This window comes from Siphateles boraxobius, unplaced genomic scaffold, assembly GCF_051911475.1.
Source record: "Siphateles boraxobius isolate OS27281-9 unplaced genomic scaffold, OSU_SipBor_1 68, whole genome shotgun sequence".
NCBI lineage: Eukaryota > Metazoa > Chordata > Actinopteri > Cypriniformes > Leuciscidae > Siphateles > Siphateles boraxobius.
In genome coordinates this window covers 5527667-5555484 of record NW_027509195.1, presented here as the reverse complement: position 1 = coordinate 5555484, position 27818 = coordinate 5527667, and the positions used below count along the sequence as shown (strand labels likewise).

Here is a 27818-nt window from a genome sequence, read left to right as displayed (position 1 = left end):
ACTTAGCACCTAGCCTGAGAGATCGATTAGTGCGCTCGCACCTTCCTGCGCATCCCCAGTCGTCTTTCCCCTTCAAAATTCCTCACGGTAATTTTAAGTGCTTGAACTGTGCGGCATGTAATTTTATGCTGACAGACAATGTTGACATCCAAAAACAGGCAGAACTTATAAAGTTAAGGGCAGAATCACATGTCTTTCCACATTTATTGTTTATTTATTGACGTGTCCCTGTGGGCTCTTTTATGTGGGCAAAACGAAGCGACAACTGAAGACCCGAATTTGAGCATAAGTGTGCTATTAGAAAGAATGGTGAGAAATCATCGGTCGCAAGACATTTTAACTCTGAGGGACATAATGCCAATATGCTCAAATTTATGGCTCTGGAGTGTGTCGGTCGGCTTTCAAGAGGGGGAGACCGCGAGAACCGCCTCCTTCAAAGGGAGGCTTGGTACATTTTTAATTTAAACGCATGTATCCCCAATGGAATGAATGAGGACCTGTCTTTAAGCTGTTTCCTGTAAACATATTACGAGTATTATGCTGTATCAAATATGTGTCCTTGTCTTTCATTAATGGACTCATTGAAACATTGGTAACATGTGCATCATTTTAAAATTATTGGTTGATGTGATTATGGGTGTCAACTGGTGTGGGTATATAAGATTGGGTAAAGTATGATTCTTTGCACACTGAAGAAGGCACACGCCGAAACGCGTTTGTGTAAAATAAACTTGTCTATGCAAAGTGCGGCCTCTTTTTTCTATATATGAACTCTACTCATTAGACCAGCACTCTTAAAATTTAAGTGTAATTATTGAGTGAAGCCTGCTCCATCCTCCATTCATCCTTAAACTGTTTAAAAAATTCAGAGGGAAGACCATCTAATCCAGGGGATTTTCCTATTGATAATTCTTGTAAGGCTTTGGTTACTTCTTGAAAGCTTAAAATACAATCCAAATCTTCCTTATGCTCTGGTGTAAGCTTTGGGATTAAGTCAAAATGTTCAGTTTTACTATCCAAGTCCGTCATTTCCATGTCATACAGCTTAGAATAAAAATCAACAACAAATTTACTCATTTCAGATGGATCATGAAATAAATCACCACTATCATTCCTTAAACACAGCATTTGTTTCTCTTGACACACTTTTCGTTCTAAATTAAAAAAGAACGTTGTTGGTCCATCAATATCTCTAATATGAGAAAAACGAGCTCTGACAAGAGCTCCCTTTACTTTTTCATGTAATAAGTTTTCTAAACATAGTTTTTTTTCACATATAACATTTTGTAATTGATGCTCATGTCTTTCCAACATTTTATTTTCAATTTCAAGTTCTTTAATCATATTTTCCATTCTTTTTGAGGAATAACAAGTATATTGTTGGCAGAAAACTTTAATTTGGGTTTTTCCAACTTCCCACCACTGTATGACATCTCTAAAGTCATGTTTATGCATCTGCCATGTCTGCCAAAATAAATTAAAATTTCCACAAAAAACAGCATCTTGTAACAGCTTCTTGTTAAAATGCCAGTATGAACCCACTTTTTGTTGTTTTGACAATATACAATCTATTGTAATCATTTTATTATCTGAAATGATATTGGGGATAATATTGGCATTACAGACTCTATTCCTTGAATTATTTGAAATATAAAATTTATCTAATCTTGCAGCATGAACCGTTCCTTCTGAAACCTTCACCCAAGTATACTGTTTTAAAGAAAGGTTTTCAGTTCTCCATATATCATTTAACTCAAACTTCTTGATCATATTTGCCAAAACAGAGGAAGACTGATGGTGTGTTTCTTCATGATTTCTATCCATATTAAAATCTAAAGTACAATTAAAATCCCCTCCCATAATCACAATGTCATTTGATTTTAATGTTTTAAAAACCTCTTCAATTTTCTTAAAAAGAACACTTCTCTCAGATGCTTTATTATTTGCATAAATATTCATAAAAATCACATTGTAAGTATTTAATTTAGCTTTTACTACTAGTAAACGACCTGGCTCTACCTCATGTTCAGATATAATGTTAACCTTACAGCTTGGACTAAAACATATAGCTACACCCGAACTAACATTAGAGCCATGACTAAGAATATACTTTCCTTCCCACCATAGGCCCCATTCTACTTCATTATTTTTATCACTATGGGTTTCTTGAAGGAAAGTAACTCCAATATTTTTAATTTTTAAACTTTCTAACAGCAAAGCCTGTTTTCTTCCATCTCTAAGGCCATTTACGTTTAAAGAAGCTACTCGCAAAGGCTCCATGAAACAGAAAAGTAGGGAAAGACAGAAAAGAAAAGAAATACAAAAAGACAGACAAACAGCCATTACAATTATTTAATATATCCCCCAATTTCCTTCCCTACTCTTTTCCTTTGCCTTATCGCAGCTCAACCCATTCTCACTCCCAAGGCGTCAAAAACTGAAGCATGGTCAAGCGCCCGATGCGTCACATAGCAGACGCCGAAGGCGCCCCTTGGCGTCACTCTGTGGCGCATTAGGAGCTCCATTGCTTTCAATGGAAAACCTGTGGCGGCAATAACAGACGCGAATTGTATCAGTAGGAAATAGCGTCGAAGAAGTCTCATTCCGAACACATCGCGATGTTTGGCATCAGGTCACGTGTGCCAAATGTTGGTAAGTAGTCGTAAATACGCTGTCCAAATAATGTTTGCTATAATGTCTTTTCTGTTTGTCGATATTAATCAGATTAGCTCTCTCATGTTCAGTCACTGCATTATATCTGTCATCTCCACGGAGGCTTTGCGTTTCATTGGTTTCTAATTCGAAACACATTACTAAACTAACGTGATTAAACACTGTCTGTCACGTGACGTGCTATAACTTAGGCCTAGACCTTCAATCAGTTAATCATATATGAAATATATATTCATATCAGGTTCAAAGTAGTAATTAGTTCCAAAGTGGTATTTGTAGTGGAAGCGCAGTAAGCACAACACTTACCATGCTTTTACCACAGTATTTGCAGTTTTAATGTGTCATTTGTTGTAAATGGACAGTAACCACAACACTTACCATGCTTTTACCACAGTATTTGCAGTTTTAATGTGTCATTTGTTGTAAATGGACAGTAACCACAACACTTACCATGCTTTTGCCACAGCATTTGCAGTTTTAATGTGTAATTTGTTGTAAATGCACAGTAACCACAAAACTTACCATGCTTTTACCACAGTATTGGTAGTTTTAAAGTAATATTTGTTGTAAATGCATAGTAACCACAACACTTACCATGCTTTTACCACAGTATTTGCAGTTTTAATGTGTCATTTGTTGTAAATGCACAGTAACCACAAAACTTACCATGCTTTTACCTCAGTATTGGTAGTTTTAAAGTCATATTTGTTGTAAATGCATAGTAAGCACAACACTTACCATGCTTTTACCTCAGTAATGGTAATTTTATAGTAATATTTGTTGTAAATGCATAGTAACCACAACACTTACCATGCTTTTATCACAGTATTTGCAGTTTTAATGTGTCATTTGTTGTAAATGCACAGTCACCACAAAACTTACCATGCTTTTACCTCAGTATTGGTAGTTTTATAGTAATATTTGTTGTAAATGCATAGTAACTACAACACTTACCATGCTTTTAATGCCTAATAATTTAAAATCCAAAAGGTAAATCTGTAATTTTTCCTTTAAATAATCCTATATATTATACATAATGATATTTTATTTTCTCTTTTTTCAGCTGAAAATACCAAAAGGGCCTTTCGGACTCAGTCAGCTCATTATTGTTTGAGGAGAAGTAAACGGGAGACGAAAAGCTACAAAGGCAAATATTCACAATGGTACACTGTAAAAAATTTCCTGCAGAATTTACAGGAATTTACTGGCAAAAAAGTTGCCAATAAAGTCCTGTAAAAATGTTGGTAATTGCTGTAAAATTGATTACAGTATAATACTGTAAAGCAATTTACAGTTAATTGTTGCATATGAAATACAGTAATTTGTAGCTTTTTTTACAGTAACATTGAATTAAACTTGTATTTTATTTTACAGCAATATTTTGTAATTTCACTAAAGTACAGTATTTACCTGGCAATAAAGTTGCCAATAAAATGCTGTAAATATATTTTACAGCAATGTTTTGTAATTTCACTAAAGTACAGTATTTACCTGGCAATAAAGTTGCCAATAAAATCCTGTAAATACCCCCAAAATTCAAGAAGATGCTGTAATAGTTTAACATTTAAAAAGCTGAAAAGAATCATTTTAACAGTAAACTGTACTCTATTATTTACCATTATATTGATGTAAATGCATTAAAATAAACATTTAAAAAAACAAACACAAAGTCAAAGCTGTTGTAGAAAAATATTTATTAAAATATCTCATACAGGTTTGGAACAACATGGGGGTGAGTAAATGATGACAGAATTTCCATTTTTGGGTGAACTAACCCTTTAAGCTCAATCAACAGAATGGCATTATGGTTAACTCACATCTCCTATTAAAACTCGCATTTCTGCTTTGTTTAAATTGTTTTTTGTATAAATGTTAGTGATAAACAACACAAATGCTGGTGATTGACAACATTCCCTCTAAAACATTTAAACTGTTTTAATGTAAAGTACTTTTTTACATTTTATGTAAGTTGAACACTTTTTGGCAGGAGAACAAGATTATATATAGAAATAGTTCACCCCAAAATATAAACTCTGTCAGTATTTACTCTCCCTCATGTTGTTCAAACCCGTAAGACTTTTGTTCATCTTCAGAACACAAATTAAGATATTTTTGATTAAATCTGAGAGCTGGATCACTCCTCTATTCGCTTCTAAGTGATTGAAACTTGCCGGCCCCGAAAAGTTATTAAAGAAATCGTTAAAATAGTCCAAGTGACTACAGTGGCTCAATCTTAAGTTTATCAAGCGACGAGAATACTTTTTGAGCGCAAAAAAACAACAAAAATAACGACTTTATTCAAGTATTCATTTCCTTCTCTGTTGGCCTCGAGATATTCATGTAGTATAATTGTGTACTGCTTCTGTGTTATACGTCACACACATCACACACATGACCAGCGTTGGCCAATAGTGAGCCTACATGTGACGTACAACACAGAAGCAGTATGCAATTATACTACGTGAATATCTCGAGATTGAGCCACTGTAGTCACTTGGACTATTTTAACGATTTCTTTAATAACTTTTCGGGGCTGGCAAGTTTCAATCCCTTAGAAGCCTATGGAGGAGTGATCCAGCTCTCAGATCTAATCAAAAATATCTTAATTCGCGTTCTGAAGATGAACGAAAGTCTTACGGGGTTGAACAACATGAGGGAGAGTAATTACTGACAGAATTTTCATTTTGGGGTGAACTATCCCTTTATGTGTCATTTTATAGACATCTCCTCCTGTAGTTTTTTTTTTTATATACATTTGACAACTTACATACATAACCACTCAAAGTCCATTAGCCTTCTGAGAAGAGTAGACACATGAGGATTGACTGTGTTGTTCCTCTTCTCTGAGCTCTTTCCACGTCTTGGTACCAGTGGATGGGTTGATTCCAACAAAACATCTGCACAAAAATCAGTCAGAAAAACACAAGCAGACTAATGAAAATATACCACTTTACAATAAGCATTCGCTGCACTACTAAAAAGGGTTAGTTCACCCCAAAATGACATTTCTGTAATTAATTACTCATTAATCTGTCATTAATTAACTACTGACCTTCATTTATTTTCAGGAACACACATCAAGATGTTTTTGATGAAATCAGAGAGGTTTCTGAACTACACATAGACCACAATGTCATTGCAACATTCAAGGCCCAGAAAGGTAGTAAAACACATCATTAAAATAGTCCATGTAACTCCAGTGGATCAACCTTAATGTTATGAAGTGATGCGAATAATTTGTTCTAACGTAGAATCTGGAAGCACTGCACTGTGCTTACTACATTAACAGTGTCAGAGACTGACACAGAAGAGAAGAGATTGTTGAATTAAGTCATTATTTTGGGGGGTTTTGCGCACAAAAAGTATTATCATGGCTTCATAACATTATGGTTGATCCACTGTAGTCACATGGTCTATTTTAACAATGTCTTAACTGCCTTTCTGGACCTTGAAAGTTGCAATCATTTTGCCAACTATGTGCCACTATGTGTGGTTCAGAAAACTCTCGGATTTCATCAAAAAATATCTTAATTTGTGTTGTGAAAATGAACGAAGGTCAATAGTTAAATAATGACAGAAATTAAATTTTTGAGTGAACTAATCCTTTAACATACACATTTATATTTAAGTAAACTGTTACCTTTGAACAAATTCAAGTGTGTAGGATGCCTCGTGCTGGTACACCAGATTAAAGTTGTAGTAAATTGCAAACAAAGCAGCAAATCCAGCCATAAAACTGGGGTGTGGATTCATAACGACCTGACCCTCAATACTCAGCATCAGGGTTGCAGTGAGAATTTCACCTAAAAATAATAAAAATAAGAAACACTTTCTAAAAATGCATGCTAAAATACCACAGGCAAAATGTATTAAGTAATTTAAAGATTTTGAAACGTACATTACCTAAGACAATCAGTCTCGGAAAGTCTGGAAGTATATAACTTTTTTCCACATCAGCTGCTGTTGCTGACATCTACAAGAAAAAGAAAAAAAAGGAAAAACATTCTTGAGATATGAGATGCAAATGTGGATTTTACACTAAATGTCCTCTCACAACTCTTAAAGGGGCATTTTATTTCCCTGCCCTCATCAATATGGCCTTTTAAATGCCTAATTAAGTTATTCAGAGTTGTACATGTGAAATGACAATATCCAATCTGGCAAATCGGGTTGTGTCTATTTTGTCAAATCTGGCACCTTTACGTGACTTCTGATAACCTGTATGGTCTCTATATAGATGAGACTTAAAAGCTGCAAATTTTGTAAATGCACGGGAACAGTCAGGTACAACACAGGTAAAACAGCAGTTTGGAACATTACTGTGACCTATTATGCTTAGTAAAACCTACAATGGTAGTGCTCTCATGTTGACACAATTTACAGTGATACATTTCTCATTTAGATTTAGGTTCAAGTTATATTAAGAAAACGATAACTATGGGAACTTTGAACAGAAAATAAAATGAACTTTCAATCTTTTGCCAGTCAATTTGAATTTAGTTATGACGCAGCGATTTGTTAAACTGGTTTTACATGCTCTCAATAAGAAATCCAAACTAGTGAAATAAATGAGAAATAGCACCATCCAACGATCTTAAAATCATATATTCTAATGTTTTTCATCAGCAAAGCTAACTGCAGGTGCGTATAGTTTTGTCTCACCAACACTTCAGTGGATTTGTCTTGTCTGCCAAACAACTGCAAATGCTCTAAAAAAAAACTCTCTCGAGAGCAAAGGCGAATAGGCATATTACTATCATTGTTCGCAGCAAATTGCTTTGCGTTAAATTTAGTTTTGACGCAGGCCTTTGTTAAACACTGGTTTTACATGCTCTCAATAAGAAATAAAAACTGGTGAAGTAAATGAGAAAATAGCAGCATCCAACGATGTTAATATCATAGCCTAGTCTATTTGTTTTCGTCAAGAAAGCTAACTGCACGTCCGTATAGTTTTGTCTCACCAACACTTCAGTGGATTTGTCTTGTCTGCCAAACTGCAAATGCTCTAAACAATACTGTCTTGAGAGCAAATGCGAATAAAACTGTAACAAACTGCATCATTCATCCATAACATTTACGATGGTTTTACCTTGTAACAGTTCAGCTTCGTCTCCACACTGTTTTGGCGCGCGCCGTCGCGATTCTATGCCTCGCCTGAAACAAGAAATTTTGAATTAAAGACAGATTCCTTTACTAAATAAACGTAACGTTTCAGGGGGGGAAATATTGGAATCAAACACTTTTACATCCCACTAAATGTCCTGATAACACGCAGTTGTTAACAAGTTTGCATATCTGACATATATGTTATGAATTCTGTTCATAATTGCTTAAACAGCATTAAGTAATACATTAGATTGTAATATATATGGACGTAAATTTAAGTTAGCTTACCAAAAACTGAGTAAATAGTGCCTTTTATCTTCAACTCTTCTTGCCCTGCATGCTCCAGTTCGCCAGTTTTCAAACCTGTATTCAGCCCGCGCAATCCCATAATGCCACATCACAATAAGTTGTTGTAAAACGTATGAACTACAGTGAAAACACCTCTTACCTGTAAATCAATTTACAGTTGACAGGGAAATATACTTTAAATAACTGTAATACTCTTTTTGACCCATAATGCATTGCGAATTACAGTAATAACTTGTACAATGATAAAACAATACATTTCTGTAGAATTTTGCTGTAGAATCTACAGCAATTTGTTACAGTGTATGTATGTGTTGGTTTTAACCTGTAATCAAACATTTTATCAATCATTTGTTGTTTCTTAAACCTTGTCTTACAAAACCCATAGCCCAATCAGTACAAACATAGTCGGGGTGTATTCACACCAGGAAAGTCCGATAGTTCACTTGCTTTGGTCCGGACCAAATAATTTTTTTATTTTTTTTTTGTTGGTACGGTTCGCTTTCACACTGCTCTTTTTGCAAGTGAACCAAAATGTCGTGCCGACTCGGTGTCATTGGTTGTTGGGTTAAATCTTACCCAGATACAATAGTGCTATTTTCTGATTGGCTAACAACACCAGAGGAGACGCGCTTCCTGCCGGTTCCACAGTGAGAGCGGCGCGGCCAGAGTTTTGGGCGCTGCGGCATATTAAATATATTACAAATAGTTTTTCAGCGTGAGAAATGCAATGTGTGGCTGGAGAGCGTGACAAAAGACCGAAATGAGTGACTGTCACGCTCAATCCGTGACACTTGAGAGCCCTGTCACTCATTCATTCATTCATTCCATTCCAATGATGCACACACGACGCGCAGAAAGACGCGCAACAGTATCGTGTGGCCAGACAGCGCGCCGGAATGGAATGTAGTAGGCTGTCAAAGTTTTCCTGTTAACGCAAAGGCGCAGTGCTTTCTTGCAATTGGGTTTTGTTCATGTTCACACCGTAAACAAACCGTACCAGAGTTCGTTTGGAACCGTACCGCCCACATGGAAAGAACCTATATAAACATATATGTTTTAATATAGGTTTTGATATAGGATTTTAATATATGTGACATATATAAAATTGGCCGTTTTCCTATATTGTATGTGCATATATGCACATATATATACATATATGTGTACATATATACGTGCATATATGTACACATATATACGTGCATATATGTACCTATATAGGTGCATATATATGTACCTATATAGGTGCATATATATGTACCTATATAGGTGCATATATATGTACCTATATAGGTGCATATATATGTACCTATATAGGTGCATATATATGTACCTATATAGGTGCATATATACGTGCATATATGTACCTGATTGGAAACATCACACCCCCCTTTTTTCTAGCGGCATCGTTCTTTCATATGCACGTCCGTCATGGGGACCGCATTGTTAACAGTCACACGGTCAATCATGTGCATCCAAAGCAGAGAAAATTCATGGATAGGAAAAATTCAGAAATGTGGCACCTGTGTTTTCGCTGATGTCTCAGCTGTTGCTGCAGTCTTGTTAGAGAAGAAAAACATTGTTAAACTCAACAATTGTAAAACTTCAACAATTTTATGCATATGGGGCAAGTAAATTACATATTACCACTAACTATCCCAACATAAAAATCCCTATAGCTCAGTTGGAGCCTTAAGTAAAATAAGTACAGAAAAAACTGAGGTATAAAAGGGTTACACACACCTGTGGTGTCTCTCGAAAGCGCTCAGTCACCATGGGACTCTCTTTAAATGGCTCGGTCTCCTCTCTGGAGTCTTAGAGAAGAAAGAAACTTAGTAAAACTCCACAACAATTTTTATTCATCCAAGCAAGCCACTATAGATTCTTATTTACAGGGGGGGCTTGGAAAACATCAAACATGTCAATAAATTAAAGTTACATGCAAAAGTAATCAGCCAAACATCATAAAAATCCATATAGCTCTGTTTGAGTAACAAGTAAACTAAATAAATAAATACAAATGCAAGGGGGTTACTCACCGGTTGCACTTCTCCAAAAGTCGAGAAGGGGGAATCTAGATCCTCCACAGGACTCCTTCCAGTCTTGTTCATAGAAGAAAAATATAGTTATTCTCTTCAATAAATTAAAGTGCAAATAAATCAAATAATTAACACTATCAATCAGCCCAACATCACAAGTCTCTACAGCTCTGCTTGAGAAACAATTTTAAAAAGCAATGAAAATCAGAGGAACTTACCTTTTGAGCAATAATGGCGAGGTCACTTTTCATTTGAGGGATTTCTAGAAAGAGGTTGTATAAAGAAAAAACAATTACAATCACGAAATCAAAATAGCACCCAGCAACTGTACTCTTCGAAAGACATTTCCTGCAGCTGTGAACGCAAGCTACAACCCTCCAAAGCCCATTCATAAGGCTCTGCAGAGGAAACCTGGTTGTGAACGCAATTAAAATATATATATATTTCTCCCAAATTCAAATTCCCCAGGGTTTTTTTCTGGAGCCGATTGCCTTCTTGCGCCGTTGAAGGCAGAGAAGTGTATGTAACGTTACTCATGAACTGTATTCTGTAGGCCATGACTTTTGTGAACCCTCTACGAATTCCTCCAGAAAGAGACAAATAAACATAATTCTAATTTGAATCTTATCAACGGCTATATGAGCACCCACACTACCAGCTAACGTTAACAACATAGCATTTATTTTGCCAAACACGTGTAAAACTTTCAGCCCATACAATTTCTAAGTTTATACTTCTCTGCCACCGCAATATCCATCTCCAGAAAAAACCCTGCTAATAAATATTAAAATTAGTAATACTTACGATTGATGATAAGTAGGACACAGCAGATCTCCAACGCTGATATCGCCATTTTCGCTCCCAGCCGCTATCTTTCGGCGCGAATCGTCAAACGTCAGGCGGGTGACGTCATGACTCATCAACTACGCGGCGCTGTAGCAGCCATGGTAGCAGCAGTTTGATATCAAGTTCTTGACACATTTCTTTTACACATTTTCACATTTGATAAGTATAACTTGATACAACAATAATTTGGAAAAAAAAAAAAAAAGAAAAGAAAAAAAATTAATGGCATCGCAAACATATATTAATTCATTTAGCAGAGATACAGATCTTTGGGCTTTTAGATTTTTTAAAAACTTTACAGACTCAAAATGCATGCTTGTCTTCAAATTCATTAACCACAGTGAAATGCTCAGATAGATGGGATGATGATGATGATGATGATGATGATGGTTACTTGAATGTATGTTCTATGTTCTTTTTTTGTGCTACATTTAGACTGTAATGACCTTTCAGCCATATTCATCTAGAAACTGCATTAAGACAATACAGAAAACATTGCATTTTGCATTGCATTTGGTGATGTAACGGTGAATGTGTGGATGTGTATGAGCTGTAATGTGAATCTGGAAGTGACTTGAAATTGGAAAAAGGGCTTGATTGACAAAATTAAAAAAAACGACAAACCATTTTGTTATTTCCTTCTTTTCCACTATCTTCATACAAGAAAGAATTGACCTTGTAAATGTAGCTTTCACATAGCTTTCCATCTCCTCTCACTTAATTGCCATAATTCAATTCCATAACATGCCAATTACATGTGATACCAATTTCACATGTTTGCACACAGGCCTACAGTTCTTGCTTAATTTCTTTTTTTAGTTAGTTCTTATTGCCTTGATGATAGAAAATATGAGCTAGGCATCATGAATGACAGTTGCCAAATTGAGGTATGAGCTACAAAATGACCAGATCCTGCCATGAGCTAGGAGACATGTATGCACATATAGGGCTTATATGTGGATATAAAGAAGCAATACAGGAGACCTATATGGCCTATATATGCACCTCAGTTTTCCCTATATGTGCCATATATACGCATATATGCAGGATATATATTAGCATATATGTGCATATATGCAGCATATATGTGCATATAAACTGCATATAGGTTTCATATATGCGCATATATCCTCATATAGTTTCTTTCCATGTGGGCGAGACCACCTCTTCAGCTAGCTCTCGGTTCGGTCGTTTGGTCCGCACCCGAGTTCGATTGCTGTATTCACACCTGCCCAAAAGATCCGCACCAGGGGGGTAAACGAACTAGAGTTCGATTCAATCGAACCAAACAAGGCAGGTGTGAATACACCCTAAGTCTTAATAATTCACAAGATTTAACAAGTTCTCAAATTCATACGATGCACATACATATTTGTATACTCGTACATAATCCTGCAGCTTTTACTCCTAGTGCTGTCATTGGCTACTGCCTCAATTCCTGTACATATTTATCGCGATATTTGCAAATCAGTTGCAGATGCCCCACACGCTGTCAGAAAGTTTATATTAATTGCATTGTATTATTTAAAATTATTACAAATTGGACCCTGTCTGTTGATGTTCCAATTATACATGATGTCTCTCCACACCTCATGACCTACCTCTCTCTGTTTGCAAGAGTGAAAAAGCTAATATGACTTGTCACACGACATCAGATACTCGATTATTTTGTCATGATCAGATCAGTTACACTGCTGATAACTGTCCCATTTGCATGTAAATCGTGTTATTTTTGCTTGCTATTAATGACATACTTTTAATCAAGTTATTACATAAATGCATTTAATATTTAATTATCCAATCTCTTTACAGAAAAATATCCCACAGTTATGGATAAACTCACAACATCATCATCAACTCCTGTGCTGGGCACATTGGGCAACAAGTGTCCTCCAATGTATTCGATCCGTGGACTAGTTCTCCACATCTTCCCATGGGACACTGACATTCTTCAGGTGTTCGTGAAACATCTGTCTCCATGTCTTCCTTGGTCTTCGCTGTCTCCTGCATCCTCCTGGTGGTGTCCACTTCATTACTGTCTTTGTGCGCTGTTGTTTGGGCATGCGTAGGATGTGTACTTGAGGTCTGCCTAATGCCTTTATCAAATAAGCTTCAGTGCTCATCAGGAGTTTTGGTAAAGGACATATTCATTGACATCCATTACTTCTAGTCTTGCAGCGACTTCATGACAATAGTCAAATGTATATTTCTGCAAGTGTATATAGCAGGTGTTTGTCCGAACAATTGAAGATAGTGAGAGTGTTCAGGAAAACCTTTTGAAAATAATAAATATTTATGGAATTCTGTTTGGTGCTGAAAGAGTATTACAGAAATGAGACACTTGACAACTGGACATTATTCTGTGAGTTTGTTACCTTTACATTTAGATGGACTTAATGTCTTGCATTTAGCTTCATTAAACCTTGTATTACAGTGGTTACTATAGTAAATATCAACCATAATTGCATATATGGTATCATTATATCACTGCCTGGTTAATGTAAATGTAATATACCCGTGAATGTATTTTATAGAAACATTTTCTTGCTGACATTTATAATCATTAACTATTTTAAGTTTCCTTTCATTTAGTTTCATTTAATAAAAGTGAACAATAATCACAAGGATATAAAACTATAGTTGAGAATGTAAAATGTTGTGCTTAAGTTTCTGCCTATTTGTTATTTAAAGGGAGGAAGAAACAAATATATTTTCACATAACAAAGTTAAGTCTCATTTCTTGGTTTGTAAAAAATATTTAAAAATATTTTAAATGTTACTGTATGTGTAACTGTAATAGATTGCCTCTGTATCTGGCTATTTTTTGTATATAATTAACTGACATTTATACAGTTGTGCAGTAGTTTTCACACTACATTTGTCTTTAAACAGTTTGACATTAAATATTGGAATTCAGTATTTACAATCTAAATTGTGTGCATTCATTATGCTTTTGTTACATTTATTTGAATTCCAAGAGTTCAGATGGTGGAGAATTGCATAAAGAAGTGATTAAGTTTATACCTTTGATATACTGTATATACACTGTAAATGTTAGAAACACTTTAGTACATGTAATTATCTTTAATTAAAATACTGCAAAACTACTCCTGTTGTAGGCCATTGCTTTGAAAAAAAGTTTCTCTTTCAAATGCATTTATACATGAGTCAAATAATCAAAAAAACTAATTTGTGTGATTGATCGTGTGAACTCGTTTTTGGATGGTAAGCACACACGGGAGTCTTTTGTTTTTAAATGTGAGTTTTATTATTTAATTAGAAGGAATACATATTTAACAGGCCAAATATTAAATCTATCCGTGCAGCCGGAACCAGAAGAGATCTGTCATCATTTACCATAAATGGGCAAGTAAGTGTGACGCATCTGTTCAGCTGGGTTGTCATTGGCTGTGACTTTATCGAAGAACTTGGTGTGATTGGATTATCTTTTAACCCATATAAAACGGCGCTTCATGTTACAAAGTATGTTTTGGTGTTATTATCACATTAGTTATACAATAAGTTAGCTATAAAATGTCTCTATGCAGTGGGAAAATACTCCTTTATCGAGATTCCACCCCTAAACCTTAGCATTTCTGCACATCTCAATTAACTACAGCACCACGTTTCCTGTTGCATTGATAGAATGACAGAGATATGTGGGTAATGTAGTTTAAAACGTTTAGCAATGAAACAATACATTTTAAATAAATAATATATTTAATGGACAACTGGATATCTAAATGTTCATTGTGCAAACCTTTATGACATAAACTGCCTTTATGACAGACTGAAATGTGATATTTTACTGTGAGCACTTTTAAAAAACCTTCATGCCAGCTTTCCATATATGTCTGAAAACTGTGCCCAACATTTAGTAAATATAGCATAAGCATTTGTCCTGCCGATTTTCTCTTTGATACACTAACCAGACTTTAAGTTACACCCATTTGAAATGTGTATTTGTTTGCTCTTCCGGGGGCCGTTGCTGGGCCCCTGAGGGTGGAAGGGCAGTGCAATCTACACACATCTATTCTCCTCATCATGGACAACAAACTTTGTTTAGTCACATTTAAATACCAGACTATTTTATCTTTCCCCCCCTTTTCTATTCTAACATCATGCTTGTATTAGGTTTTGATGGGTATTGTGAGACCATCTGATATGGAAATATTTTAATGAAATGCTGTAATATATAACAATAATAATAATTAATATGTATTTACTTTTTTTGCATGAACACCAAATATAATGGATGAACCTGCAACAACTTGTCATTATCCAATTTCCAGTGTTGGCAGTAAACAAAAATCAATTTATATATTTACATTTACTATAACACAAGGATAATGCACTATTTAGTAAAACAACAAATAAACAGTGCCAACATTTCTATTTCACCCCCTCTGATTGCTTCTTATATGCCTGGCATCAGTAATATCTATGCTTTCATACTAAATGCAGTAGTAGATGTACTAGAATGATCAACATGGATCATCTTCAATTATGATTGAAGTGTTTGTAGTAATATAACCCACTGCAGCCTCTTGTTATTCACATACCTTCCCTTTATTTCACTGAAAACTGACATACTTCTCACATGCAAGTATGTGCAACTTTTAGTGCATTGTTGTCCCAAATATCATTAACTAGATCAAAAATGTTTATGTCCTATTTTTAAATTATGAACTAAACTCATAAGAAATTAAAATTTCTCAAATAAAATATTACATTTACTGTACCAAACACCACTTTCAATACACAATATTCACCATATTTTATTACACAATACTTTATTGGAGGACACAGCATAAAGTTGATAAAGTAGCATAAAGACAAATGAGATTCAAGATAAATAAAAATGGGTCTTCAAAAATACATTAACATCACATTAATCCATTCACAGCTGCTGAAGCCACATAATGAGTGCCAGAGAATCATATTCAGTCACCTATGATACAGAAAACAGATTTGATATTGTGTTGGAAAATAATGATTCATTATCACAGCTAAACTGGTTTCTTGCTCTGCCCTGTACGTCTCTATCGTGTTCATGTTCTTCTTCCTCATCTAAACAGTTTGTTCAGTTGTGCCCTACAGTACAACTGATGAACAGAAGATGTGATCACTGATGTGGTGTAGCTTTTTCTCAGAGGAAGAAGTCTCAACATCCCATCGTCAGGCGTTCTCCAGTCCTGGTCTGAAAGTAAAACAAACAATTTAAATTAAGTCGTTTAATGGACAGTCAGGTCAGCTTCTGTTGTGTGTTATTTAAAGCAGTGGTGGGTTACTCTGGCCCTCAGCGTCCACTGTCCTGTAGATTTAGCTCAAACCCTCCTGCCTATGTCTACAAGTAAACCTGGATACTTTGGTTAAAATGTTCCGATGGCTCAATTAGGGTTTGATGTAAACTCTCCTCCTCAAAAAGGAGAACGCAAAAGGGCCTGAGTTGCTTGTTCCTTATTTAAATTTACAAAGCAGTAGTCAGTACATTATATTATACACATTGAAGTATTATATATATATATATATATATATATATATATATATAAAATTGCAGCACATACAAGTGAAACTCGAAAAATGTTAATATCGTGCAAAAAAAATTTAGCGATTCTTTTTATCGTGCAAAACTTTATTTCAGTAATTCAACTTAAAGGTGAAACTAATATATTATACAGACTAATTACATGTAAAGTGAGATATTTCAAGCCTTTATTTGTTACAATTTGGATGATTATGGCTTACAGCTATGAAAACCCCAAAATTAGAATATTGTGAAAAGGTTTTCATAGCTGTAAGCCATAATCATCAAAATTATAACAAATAAAGGCTTGAAATACGTTCTCACTTTGCATGTCATGAATGAGTCTATATAATATATTAGTTTCACCTTTTAAGTTGAATTTTCTGAAATAAATGAACTTTTGCACGATATTCAAATTTTTCGAGTTTCACCTGTAATATAAGTTAAGTACTGAAAAAAAAACTGTTTTACCCATATCAACAGCAACCTGTTTTAAAAGATATTTTAGAAAGGCATGGTCTCTTTGAGCCTTTGCCAGTGATGCTTGATTTCTTTCAAGACAACGTACTCTTCTGACACTTGTTTCAAGAGCTTTACTTGGTGAATAACCAAGTGATAACCTGTACAATGTAAAATTGTCAACATCAAATGATGTACTAGCCTACATATTACAGCATTGTTTCAATACAAGACATACCAATGGCCACGCGCACCTTTCTGTCTTTGGGCACCGGATGTTCCTTCCTCACAGAAACAAAGGATTCATTCGATTAGCTTGCGTTGATATATGGACTGGTCTTCCTTCTCTGCTGTAAAACAAAAAAAGTCTCTACTTACTCTATGTGCAATTACTATTGTTCTTAAAACATAGAAATGAAGACAGTTATAAATAAGTTATTTTACCATACGATTCAGGAGAGAGCATTTGATGAGTAAATACTGATTGAAATATTGTAGGATCTTTACCTGGGAAGGGCTGATCACGGCAAGATTCGCTGCGTCACACTAGTACTGGAGCTCTTGTGAGGGTTGGCTCTTAAAAGAGCTGTTGAGTTTGATGTTGTAGAGATCTTAAAAAAAGGACTAAGTAATCCTGCAAGACAGAAAGGAAGTTAATTTTATTACATTACAAGCAAGTAGAAAGTTTATAAATAACAGTAGGATTTATTTCTGTATAGAGTGTTGCATAATTAAATGTTAAATGCATTTCTGTAATAAGTTTACTGATATGTGGGCATGATTAAAAGTATGTCATTAATAGCAAGCAAAAATAACACGATTTACATGCAAATGGGACAGTTATCAGCAGTGTAACTGATCTGATCATGACAAAATAATCGAGTATCTGATGTCGTGTGACAAGTCATATTAGCTTTTCCACTCTTGCAAACAGAGAGAGGTAGGTCATGAGGTGTGGAGAGACATCATGTATCATTGGAACATCAACAGACAGGGTCCAATTTGTAATAATTTTAAATAATGCAATTAATATAAACTTTCTGACAGCGTGTGGGGCATCTGCAACTGATTTGCAAATATCGCGATAAATATGTACAGGAATTGAGGCAGTAGCCAATGACAGCACTAGGAGTAAAAGCTGCAGGATTATGTACGAGTATACAAATATGTATGTGCATCGTATGAATTTGAGAACTTGTTAAATCTTGTGATTTATTAAGACTTAGAGACTACGTTTGTACTGATTGGGCTATGGGTTTTGTAAGACAAGGTTTAAGAAACAACAAATGATTGATAAAATGTTTGATTACAGGTTAAAACCAACACATACATACCCTTGTGAATATTTGCCTTTGTAGCTTTTCGTCTCCCGTTTACTTCTCCTCAAACAATAATGAGCTGACTGAGTCCGAAAGGCCCTTTTGGTCTTTTCAGCTGAAAAAAGAGAAAATAAAATATAATTATGTATAATATATAGGATTATTTAAAGGAAAAATTACAGTTTTACCTTACAATTTTTGGATTTTAAATTATTAGGCATTAAAAGCATGGTAAGTGTTGTAGTTACTATGAATTTACAACAAATATTACTATAAAACTACCAATACTGAGGTAAAAGCATGGTAAGTTTTGTGGTTACTGTGCATTTACAACAAATGACACATTAAAACTGCAAATACTGTGATAAAAGCATGTTAAGTGTTGTGGTTACTAAGCATTTACAACAAATATTACTATAAAACTACCAATACTGCGGTAAAAGCATGGTAAGTTTTGTGGTTACTGTGCATTTACAACAAATGACACATTAAAACTTCAAATACTGTGGTAAAAGCATGGTAAGTGTTGTGGTTACTATGCATTTACAACAAATATTAGTATAAAACTACCAATACTGCGGTAAAAGCATGGTAAGTTTTGTGGTTACTGTGCATTTACAACAAATGACACATTAAAACTGCAAATACTGTGATAAAAGCATGTTAAGTGTTGTGGTTACTAAGCATTTACATCAAATATTACTATAAAACTACAAATACTGCGGTAAAAGCATGGTAAGTTTTGTGGTTACTGTGCATTTACAACAAATTACACATTAAAAGTTTTAATGTGTAATTTGTTGTAAATGCACAGTAACCACAAAACTTACCATGCTTTTACCACAGTATTTGCAGTTTTAAAGTAATATTTGTTGTAAATGCATAGTAACCACAACACTTACCATGCCTTTACCTCAGTATTGGTAGTTTTAAAGTAATATTTGTTGTAAATGCACAGTAACCACAAAACTTACCATGCTTTTACCTCAGTATTGGTAGTTTTAAAGTAATATTTGTTGTAAATGCATAGTAACCACAACACTTACCATGCTTTTACCACAGTATTTGCCGTTTTAATTTAAAACTGCAAATACTGTGGTAAAAGCATGGTAAGTGTTGTGCTTACTGCGCTTCTACTACAAATACCACTTTGGAACTAATATCTACTTTGAACCTGATATGAATATATTATATTTAGGGCTGGACCAGAATATTCGAATATTCGAATATTCGTTCGGTGGGTTGGTATTCGATTTGAAAATTTGACATTCGAATATTCGTATTTTTTTTTTTTTTTTTGCACACCTGGGATCCCCTGCGAAACGGTTCTCACTCGCGCTTGAATAAGGCCGGCGACACACTGGCTGCATGGCGTGAGCGTCTCAGCTGTGTGGCATGTACGTTTTTATTTCAGCTCCCATGTTAACAGGTTGGAGTTTGCACACTGCCTGTGTGAAACACGCGTCTCAGGCGCGGCTCGAGCCACGCAGAAAATGCGTGCATGCTAGAAATAGAACCGACGCCTAACTGCAACGGGAGTGTTCTCTGGCTAGAGCGCAGAACAGCGGAGTTTGTATGGACCGAAGTGCATGCCTGAGCTTGTGTTTTGGGTTAAGCTGCGTTGCTTTGACATTGTGGAAAATAGAATAATAGAAACAAAATGTATTAGCCTTTTACCCGTTATTATCAATCTAAATTAATCTCGTTTTTAATTTAACTTAATTTCGTTTTTCTTTATTTAAATTTTGTTTTTTCTTTATTTAAGTTTCATTTTTCTTTATTTAAATTTCGTTTTTTCTTTATTTAAGTTTCATTTTTCTTTATTTAAATTTCGTTTTTCTTTATTTAAGTTTCGTTTTTCTTTATTTAAGTTTCGTTTTTCTTTATTTAAATTTATTTTTTTCTTTATTTAAATTTCGTTCCCTTTCAAGGGAACTTCGAGCTGCGTCAAACGCTGCGGGAACGCCCCTGCGTTGTGCGTCATGAAGCACGTATGGAATCAGCCCAATGGAGAGATGAAACGTCATAGGCGGGTGACGTCATCGACCAGGAAACTATAAAGCACCCCAAAAACACAAGCGCATTAGCTTCTGTGCTTTCAGTCGCGCTACATGTGAATCTGTCCCTGTGTGATATTGTCTGTCTTACATACCCTGCACCACACAAACAATTTATCCCTATATATATATATATATATTGAGAGATTATGGCGGACGAACAGCAGTTTAGAAAGTGTGTTCCTCCCTGCTCGCGTTATTTAACGAGCGGGGATACACATGATCTTTGTGTTGTTTGTTTGGGAGTTCAGCATGCCCAGTTTGCTCTCGAGGGAGCAGACTGTGAGCATTGCGAGCGTTTGCCGTTAAGGACGCTCCGCTCCCGCCGATCGCTCTTTGAGGAGAGCGGTTCGGTGCGCGCTCCCCGCGGTTCGGGTCCCGCTTCTGCCGAGGCAGAGCGGCGGCGCTTATCGTGGGGATCGCAGATGGATCTCACAGCGGGGTTTGAGACGGGCTCTGCCTTATCTCTCCCTTCACCTGTGAGATCCAGTGCCTCAGTCCCGGGTTCGGAAGCACGCGCTGCGGTTTCTTCCGCTCGGGCTGAGGCACCAATGCTGCAGCTATCCAGTTCTGAGGAACTTGATGTTGTTAGTGTTGAGGGAGATGTGGAGGATTCGCCACCCCACACTCCTGAGAGTGATGAGCTTATGGAGGTGTTAACAAGAGCTGTTGAAAAACTTAATATTGAATGGCCAGTGACTAGACAGGAGTCTGTTTCTAAATCAAAGTTGGATGAGAGATTTTTGCCGTCACGTGTGCAGCCTCCACGCCGGTGCCTGCCGTTTTTCCATGATCTCCACACCGAGGTGTCGAAATCATGGAGAAAACCGGTGTCATATAGAGTGTTTAGTCCCCAGACTTCAACATACGCTAATATTATGGGAGCCAAGGCTCATGGTTATGGTGCTTTGCCTCGTGTGGAAGAGATGCTTGCGAGCCATCTCTCCCCCGAAGCAGCATCATCTTTTAAGGCACCGGCATTACCCACCAAGCCTTTAAGAAACACTTCGGCTTTGGTGGGTAAAGCATATTCGGCAACAGGTCAGGCTGTGTCATGTCTGCATACTATGTCAATCTTGCAGGCATACCAGGCTGATCTGCTAAGGGACATGAGTGAGAGTGAGGAGGTCAGTACTGACGTAGTTCGCGAACTGCGTCAGGCTGCTGATTTATCCCTGCGTGCCACCAGAGAATCGGCCAAATTAATGGGTCGTTCTATGGCAGCTCTGGTGGCCGCAGAAAGACATTTGTGGTTAAATCAGACTAATATTAAAGAGAGAGAAAAAGCTTTTCTTTTAGATGCTCCTCTTTCTCCCATGGGGTTGTTTGGTGATGCTGTGAATTCAGTTATCGATAAATTCCAAGAAGAAAAGAAACAAACTGCAGCTTTTAAAAAGTTTCTTCCCCTTAAAGTTCATGTCCCTGGGGCTGCTGGGCGGGAGCAGCCCCGGCCGTCTTCGAGCTCATCACATAGAGCGCAGCAGAGGCAGAGTGTCGCGTCTCGTGCTCCCCCTGCTGGACAGTGGGCTCAGCCGCGACACTCTCAGCCGAAGCCTTCTCCCAGTAGAACTGATCTGAGGACAGTTATATTGGCTAAGAAGGCTTCGGCTAAGAAGAAGTCCTGACGCCAAGCCGTTCAGGATGCTGAGGGTGGTCCCCACCGAGGCGGAAAGGTGTTCACCTCTTTTTACGGTGCCCATTCCTCCTCGGTGCCCTCAGGGGCTCGTTCTGCCAACCCCGCCTTTATGCCGGGGCACAGACGATCCCAGCGAGCGCTTTCCCGAGGGACGCTCGCTCCCTCTGAGGAGGGTCTCAGAGCGGTCAGACCAGTTGTTCCCTGCCGGTGCGCCGTTACAGGGTGCTGCGTCTGCTGCTCAAGTTACACCAGAGGCCAGTCTCGAGAGGCTGGTACCCTTAGTAGAATTTCTGGCAGAGTGGAAAAGCCTTCCAAAAATATCTCATTGGGTCCTGCAGACAGTAGAAAAGGGTTATGCTATCCAGTTCAGGTGTCGTCCACCAAAATTCAGAGGGGTTCTGCACACAGTGGTGGGCCCCGAGCAGGCTCTGGTATTGGAACAAGAGGTGAAAACGCTCCTTCAAAAAGAGGCTATAGAACGGGTTCCTCCTCCCAGTTTGGAGTCAGGTTATTACAGCCGATATTTCATCGTTCCAAAGAAGGATGGGGGGTTGCGTCCAATTTTAGACCTGCGCATATTGAATCGCTCGGTAGGGAAGCTAAAATTCAAGATGCTCACTATCAAGCAGATCGTGTCTCAAATCAGGTCCGAGGACTGGTTTGTCACGATAGATCTGAAGGACGCATACTTCCATGTGTCCATCCTTCCACAACACAGGAAGTTCCTGAGGTTCGCCTTCGGGGGCGAGGCGTACCAGTTCAGGGTTCTTCCGTTTGGCCTAGCTTTATCTCCCCGCACTTTCACGAAATGCATGGATGCAGCACTAGTGCCTCTGAGGCTTCAGGGCATTCGTATTCTCAATTACATCGACGATTGGTTGATTTTAGCTCAGACCGAGCAGATGGCGGTTCGGCATCGAGATGTCGTCCTCGCTCATATCAGAAAGTTGGGGTTGAGGCTGAACGCAAAGAAAAGTGTATTATCTCCTTCCCAGAAGACCACTTTTCTGGGTGTCGTTTGGGATTCGGTATCGATGCGGGCGCGACTCTCTCCGACCCGCATCGCTTCGATTCTCTCAGCTGTGAAACAAGTGAAGCTAGGCCAGCTACTCACTGTCAAGCAGTTTCAGAGACTGTTGGGTCTGATGGCAGCAGCGTCCAACGTTATACCTTGCGGCCTGTTGTACATGAGACCGCTACAGTGGTGGCTCAGGACCAAGGGATTCTCCCCGAGGGGAAATCCGCTCCGCACGTTCAAAGTCACGCGGCGCTGCCTTCGTGCTCTGGTCATGTGGAGAGAAACTTGGTTCCTATCCAAAGGTCCTGTGCTGGGGGCTCTTTGTCGTCGCATAACGCTAACGACGGATGCTTCCCTCACAGGGTGGGGGGCGGTCATGAGTGGTCGCCCAGCCCAAGGTCTGTGGCAGGATCATCATCTTTCGTGGCACATAAATTGTCTAGAGATGTTGGCTGTGTTTCAGGCTCTGAAACACTTCCTAACAGACCTGAGAGGCCATCATGTTTTAGTTCAATCAGACAACACGTCGGTGGTCTCTTATATAAATCATCAGGGGGGCCTGCGGTCTCGCCGGCTTTACAAGTTGGCCCGTCAGATCCTCCTGTGGTTCCAAGGGAAGCTACTATCTCTGAGAGCAATGTATCTCCCTGGGTATTTGAATGTGGTAGCAGACTCCCTGTCGAGGCAGGGGCCGAGGCCAGGGGAATGGAGACTCCACCCCGAGGTGGTGGAGCTCCTTTGGTTGAGTTTCGGTCGCGCCGAGGTGGACCTATTCGCTTCCAAGGAGACCACTCATTGTCATCGGTGGTTCTCCATCACTCTTCCAGCCCCCCTGGGGTTGGATGCTATGGTGCAGCCGTGGCCGAGGTCACGTCTGTACGCCTTTCCCCCGATTGCTCTGTTACCAGGAGTTCTGGAGAGGGTCCGCCGGGACGGGGTCAGTCTACTACTAGTAGCCCCGTTCTGGCCGGCCCGAGTATGGTTTGCGGACCTGATTTCTCTCCTGGACGGTTCTCCTTTGGAGCTCCCGGTCAGGAGGGATCTACTCTCCCAGGCGGGGGGCACGATACTTCACCCCCGCCCAGAATTGTGGAAACTGTGGGCTTGGCCTCTGAGGGGGCCCAGCTCATAGACTCCGGTCTCTCAACCGAGGTTGTTGAGACCGTTCTTAACTCCAGAGCTCCATCCACGAGGAAGCTTTATGCCTTGAAGTGGAAACTTTTCACTTCTTGGTGTGGAGAACACCTGCAGGACCCAGTTAACTGCCCAGTGGGTGCAGTGCTGGAATTCCTGCAGGAGCGCTTCTCCACAGGGTTATCCCCCTCCACACTAAAGGTGTATGTGGCGGCACTAGCTGCTTACCACGTCCCTTTCAGTGGAGTTTCTCTTGGGAGACACCCGCTTATAACTCGTTTCCTCCGTGGCACTTTGAGGCTGAGGCCAGCAGTTCGTACGAGGGTGCCGACTTGGGATCTGGCCATTGTATTAGAAGGTCTTTCCCTAGCTCCTTTTGAACCTATCGAAGAAGTTCCCGAGAAGTTTCTCACTTTTAAGACTATCTTTTTGCTTGCTATCTCTTCACTAAAAAGAATCGGAGATTTGCAGGCTCTGTCGGTTTCACCCTCGTGCCTGGAATTTGCACCTGGCATGGTTAAAGCTTTTCTGCATCCTAGACCAGGTTACGTTCCTAAGGTTCCTACTAATATTGTTAGACCTACGGTTCTGCAGGCTTTCTGTCCTCCTCCATTTATGTCATCGGACCAGGAGAAACTTAATTCACTCTGCCCTGTTAGGGCATTAGACGCTTATGTCCACAGAGCTGCCCTGTGGAGGAAATCAGAACAACTTTTTGTATGTTTCGGGCCACCCAGGAAAGGGTGTCCGGCGTCTAAACAGAGAATGAGCAAGTGGGTGGTTGAGGCTATCTCACTTGCTTATGAGTCGGCTGGCCAGCCTTCACCTTTGGTTGTCCGAGCTCACTCTACCAGGAGTATGGCTGCTTCTAAAGCTCTTTTGTCGGGGGTTTCCCTGAGTGATGTTTGTGATGCGGCTGGATGGTCTTCACCGCATACTTTTATTAAGTTCTATGACCTAGACTTAAGCTCTACCCCTGGGGCACAGGTGCTCTCGTCCTCTGTGCGCTAGTCTCACATGACGGTCATTTGGTCCTATGGCGACGTGGGTATTCGCGTTCCCGCAGCGTTTGACGCAGCTCGAAGTTCCCTTGAAAGGGAACGTCTCGGTTACGTATGTAACCCTAGTTCCCTGATAGGGAACGAGACGCTGCGTCGCTCCGCCATACTCCCGGCACTCCCGTTAGCGCTTCCTTCAAGCCTATCAGAAGCTAATGCGCTTGTGTTTTTGGGGTGCTTTATAGTTTCCTGGTCGATGACGTCACCCGCCTATGACGTTTCATCTCTCCATTGGGCTGATTCCATACGTGCTTCATGACGCACAACGCAGGGGCGTTCCCGCAGCGTTTGACGCAGCGTCTCGTTCCCTATCAGGGAACTAGGGTTACATACGTAACCGAGACGTTTTTCCTTATTTAAATTAATTTTTTTCTTTATTTAAATTTCGTTTTTCTTTATTTAAATCTACCCTTTACTGTGTCAGTAATTTACGGTGGCCGAGAGGTGCAAAACAAATCACAATTATAAGAACAAAATAACAATTCAGAAAACACAACGACAATTCAGAAAACAAAATAACAATTCAGAAAACACAATAACAATTCAGAAAACACAATAACAATTCAGAAAACAAAATAACAATTCAGAAAACACAACATTTCAAAGAAAACGGAAAAGGTAGGTACATTTTGAGGATGGCAAACTTGTCGCTGATTGGACGAGACACCTGTCAATCAAGCTTTACAGGAAGTAAGAAATTTGTGATCAACTTTGTTTTGCTAAATGCGAAAATGGAACACATTAACCATTACTTTGAAGAAGGACATTCATGTGCCGTGATTGTGGACATGCTGGCGACATACCCTGATATTAAAACTATTTACAAGATTACTAAAAAATATTTACAAGATTACTAAAAAATATTTACATGCGCTTCGTGAGGCGCACACACACGCAAGGTCTCTCGCTCTCTGTCTCTACCTCTCTGCCGTGTTCTACACGGTTTGGAGCTCGCAAGCTCTAGATTCTCTAGAGCTCCGAGTTTTTAACTAATTTGCGGGCATCAGGGAGCCGCTATCAATATGCGGGGAACTTCCGGGAGACTTGGGATGTCTGCATATCACTCCATGGGACCGAACTATCTTTGGCATGTTGATGGGTGCGATAAACTTAAGCCATTTGAGCACAAGCTCATTTTAATGTCGTGGTATGTCGCCAGCATGTCCACAATCACGGCATATGAATGTCCTTTTTCAAAGTAATGTTTAAATTTCTTACTTCCTGTAAAGCTTGATTGACAGGTGTCTCGTCCAATCAGCGACAAGTTTGCCATTCTCAAAATGTACCTACCTTTCCCGTTTTCTATGAAATGTCGTTGTGTTTTCTGAATTGTTATTGTGTTTTCTGAATTGTTATCGTGTTTTCTGAAATGTCGTTGTGTTTTCTGAATTGTTATTGTGTTTTCTGAATTGTTATTGTGTTTTCGGAATTGTTATTGTGTTTTCTGAAATGTCGTTGTGTTTTCTGAATTGTTATTTTGTTTTTATAATTGTTATTTTGTTTTTATAATTGTGATTTGTTTTGCACCTCTCGGCCACCGTAGTAATTTGTTAGTCAGAAAAATATTAGACTACCTTAAAAGTATTGCTTAATTTAACAGACCTGTGTGTGTGCGTTTTATATCATAGTGGAGTGTCCGTTCTCGGAGCATATAAACCCTGCCCGCGTGAGGTGCGCTGCTTCCCGCTCGCGCTGTTCTGTAGCTGACTAAAAGTTTATTAATTCTGAATGTGTCGCGTCTCGCGTGTCCATCTATATTGCACCAAATGCAACACTGCACTCCCTTGTGAAGTCGGTTGGATGAACGGTTCTCTAAATAATCAAAATGCAAAAAGACAGACCAACACAGAGATTCCTGCCTTTATTAGTGAAAAGAATATGTTCAGCCCCCTCTCGCCGAAGCTTCGAATATTCGATGTTCATTACTACCGAAGCTTCGAAGCTCAAAAAATGGTATTCGGACCAGCCCTAATTATATTTCATAACTGATTGAAGGTCTAGGCCTAAATTATAGCACGTCACGTGACAAACAGTGTTTAATCACGTTAGTTTAGTAATTTGTTTTGAATTAGAAACCAATGAAACGCAAAGCCTCCGTGGAGATGACAGATATAATGCAGTGACTGAACATGAGAGAGCTAATCTGATTAATATCGACAAACAGAAAAGACATTATAGCAAACATTATTTGGACAGCGTATTTACGACTACTTACCAACATTTGGCACACGTGACCTGATGCCAAACATCGCGATGTGTTCGGAATGAGACTTCTTCAACGCTATTTCCTACTGATACAATTCGCGTCTGTTATTGCCGCCACAGGTTTCCCATTGAAAGCAATGGAGCTCCTAATGCGCCACAGAGTGACGCCAAGGGGCGCCTTCGGCGTCTGCTATGTGACGCCTCGGGCGCTTGACCATGCTTCAGTTTTTGACGCCTTGGGAGTGAGAATGGGTTGCGCTGCTATATATTTTTTCAACCGAAAGCGTTTCTGTTGCGACAAAACAGAAATATTATACGTTTTCCGCGCCCACACAACTGAAGTAACGAACTTATCAGTATCCGGGAAATAATCATCAACAATCACTTTTCTACCTTTAGTTTCATCCAGAAACTCATTAATCTCTTCCACAGTGT

General features: G+C 38.6%; 2 long non-coding RNA genes across 2 annotated transcripts; both read right to left on the bottom strand.

The window, feature by feature from the left end:
- Window positions 1–9607: 9607 nt before the first annotated feature.
- Window positions 9608–11075, bottom strand: LOC143722594 (uncharacterized). The gene is made up of 5 exons (XR_013196934.1): window positions 10929–11075; window positions 10343–10386; window positions 10125–10187; window positions 9829–9899; window positions 9608–9644 (listed from the first exon to the last, which is right to left on the bottom strand). It is a non-coding gene; the product is annotated as an uncharacterized LOC143722594 (long non-coding RNA).
- Window positions 11076–15650: 4575 nt separating this feature from the next.
- On the bottom strand, window positions 15651–27612 carry LOC143722593 (uncharacterized). Its single transcript, XR_013196933.1, has 5 exons — window positions 27394–27612; window positions 18291–18390; window positions 17464–17590; window positions 17195–17306; window positions 15651–16170 (listed from the first exon to the last, which is right to left on the bottom strand). It is a non-coding gene; the product is annotated as an uncharacterized LOC143722593 (long non-coding RNA).
- Window positions 27613–27818: the final 206 nt, after the last annotated feature.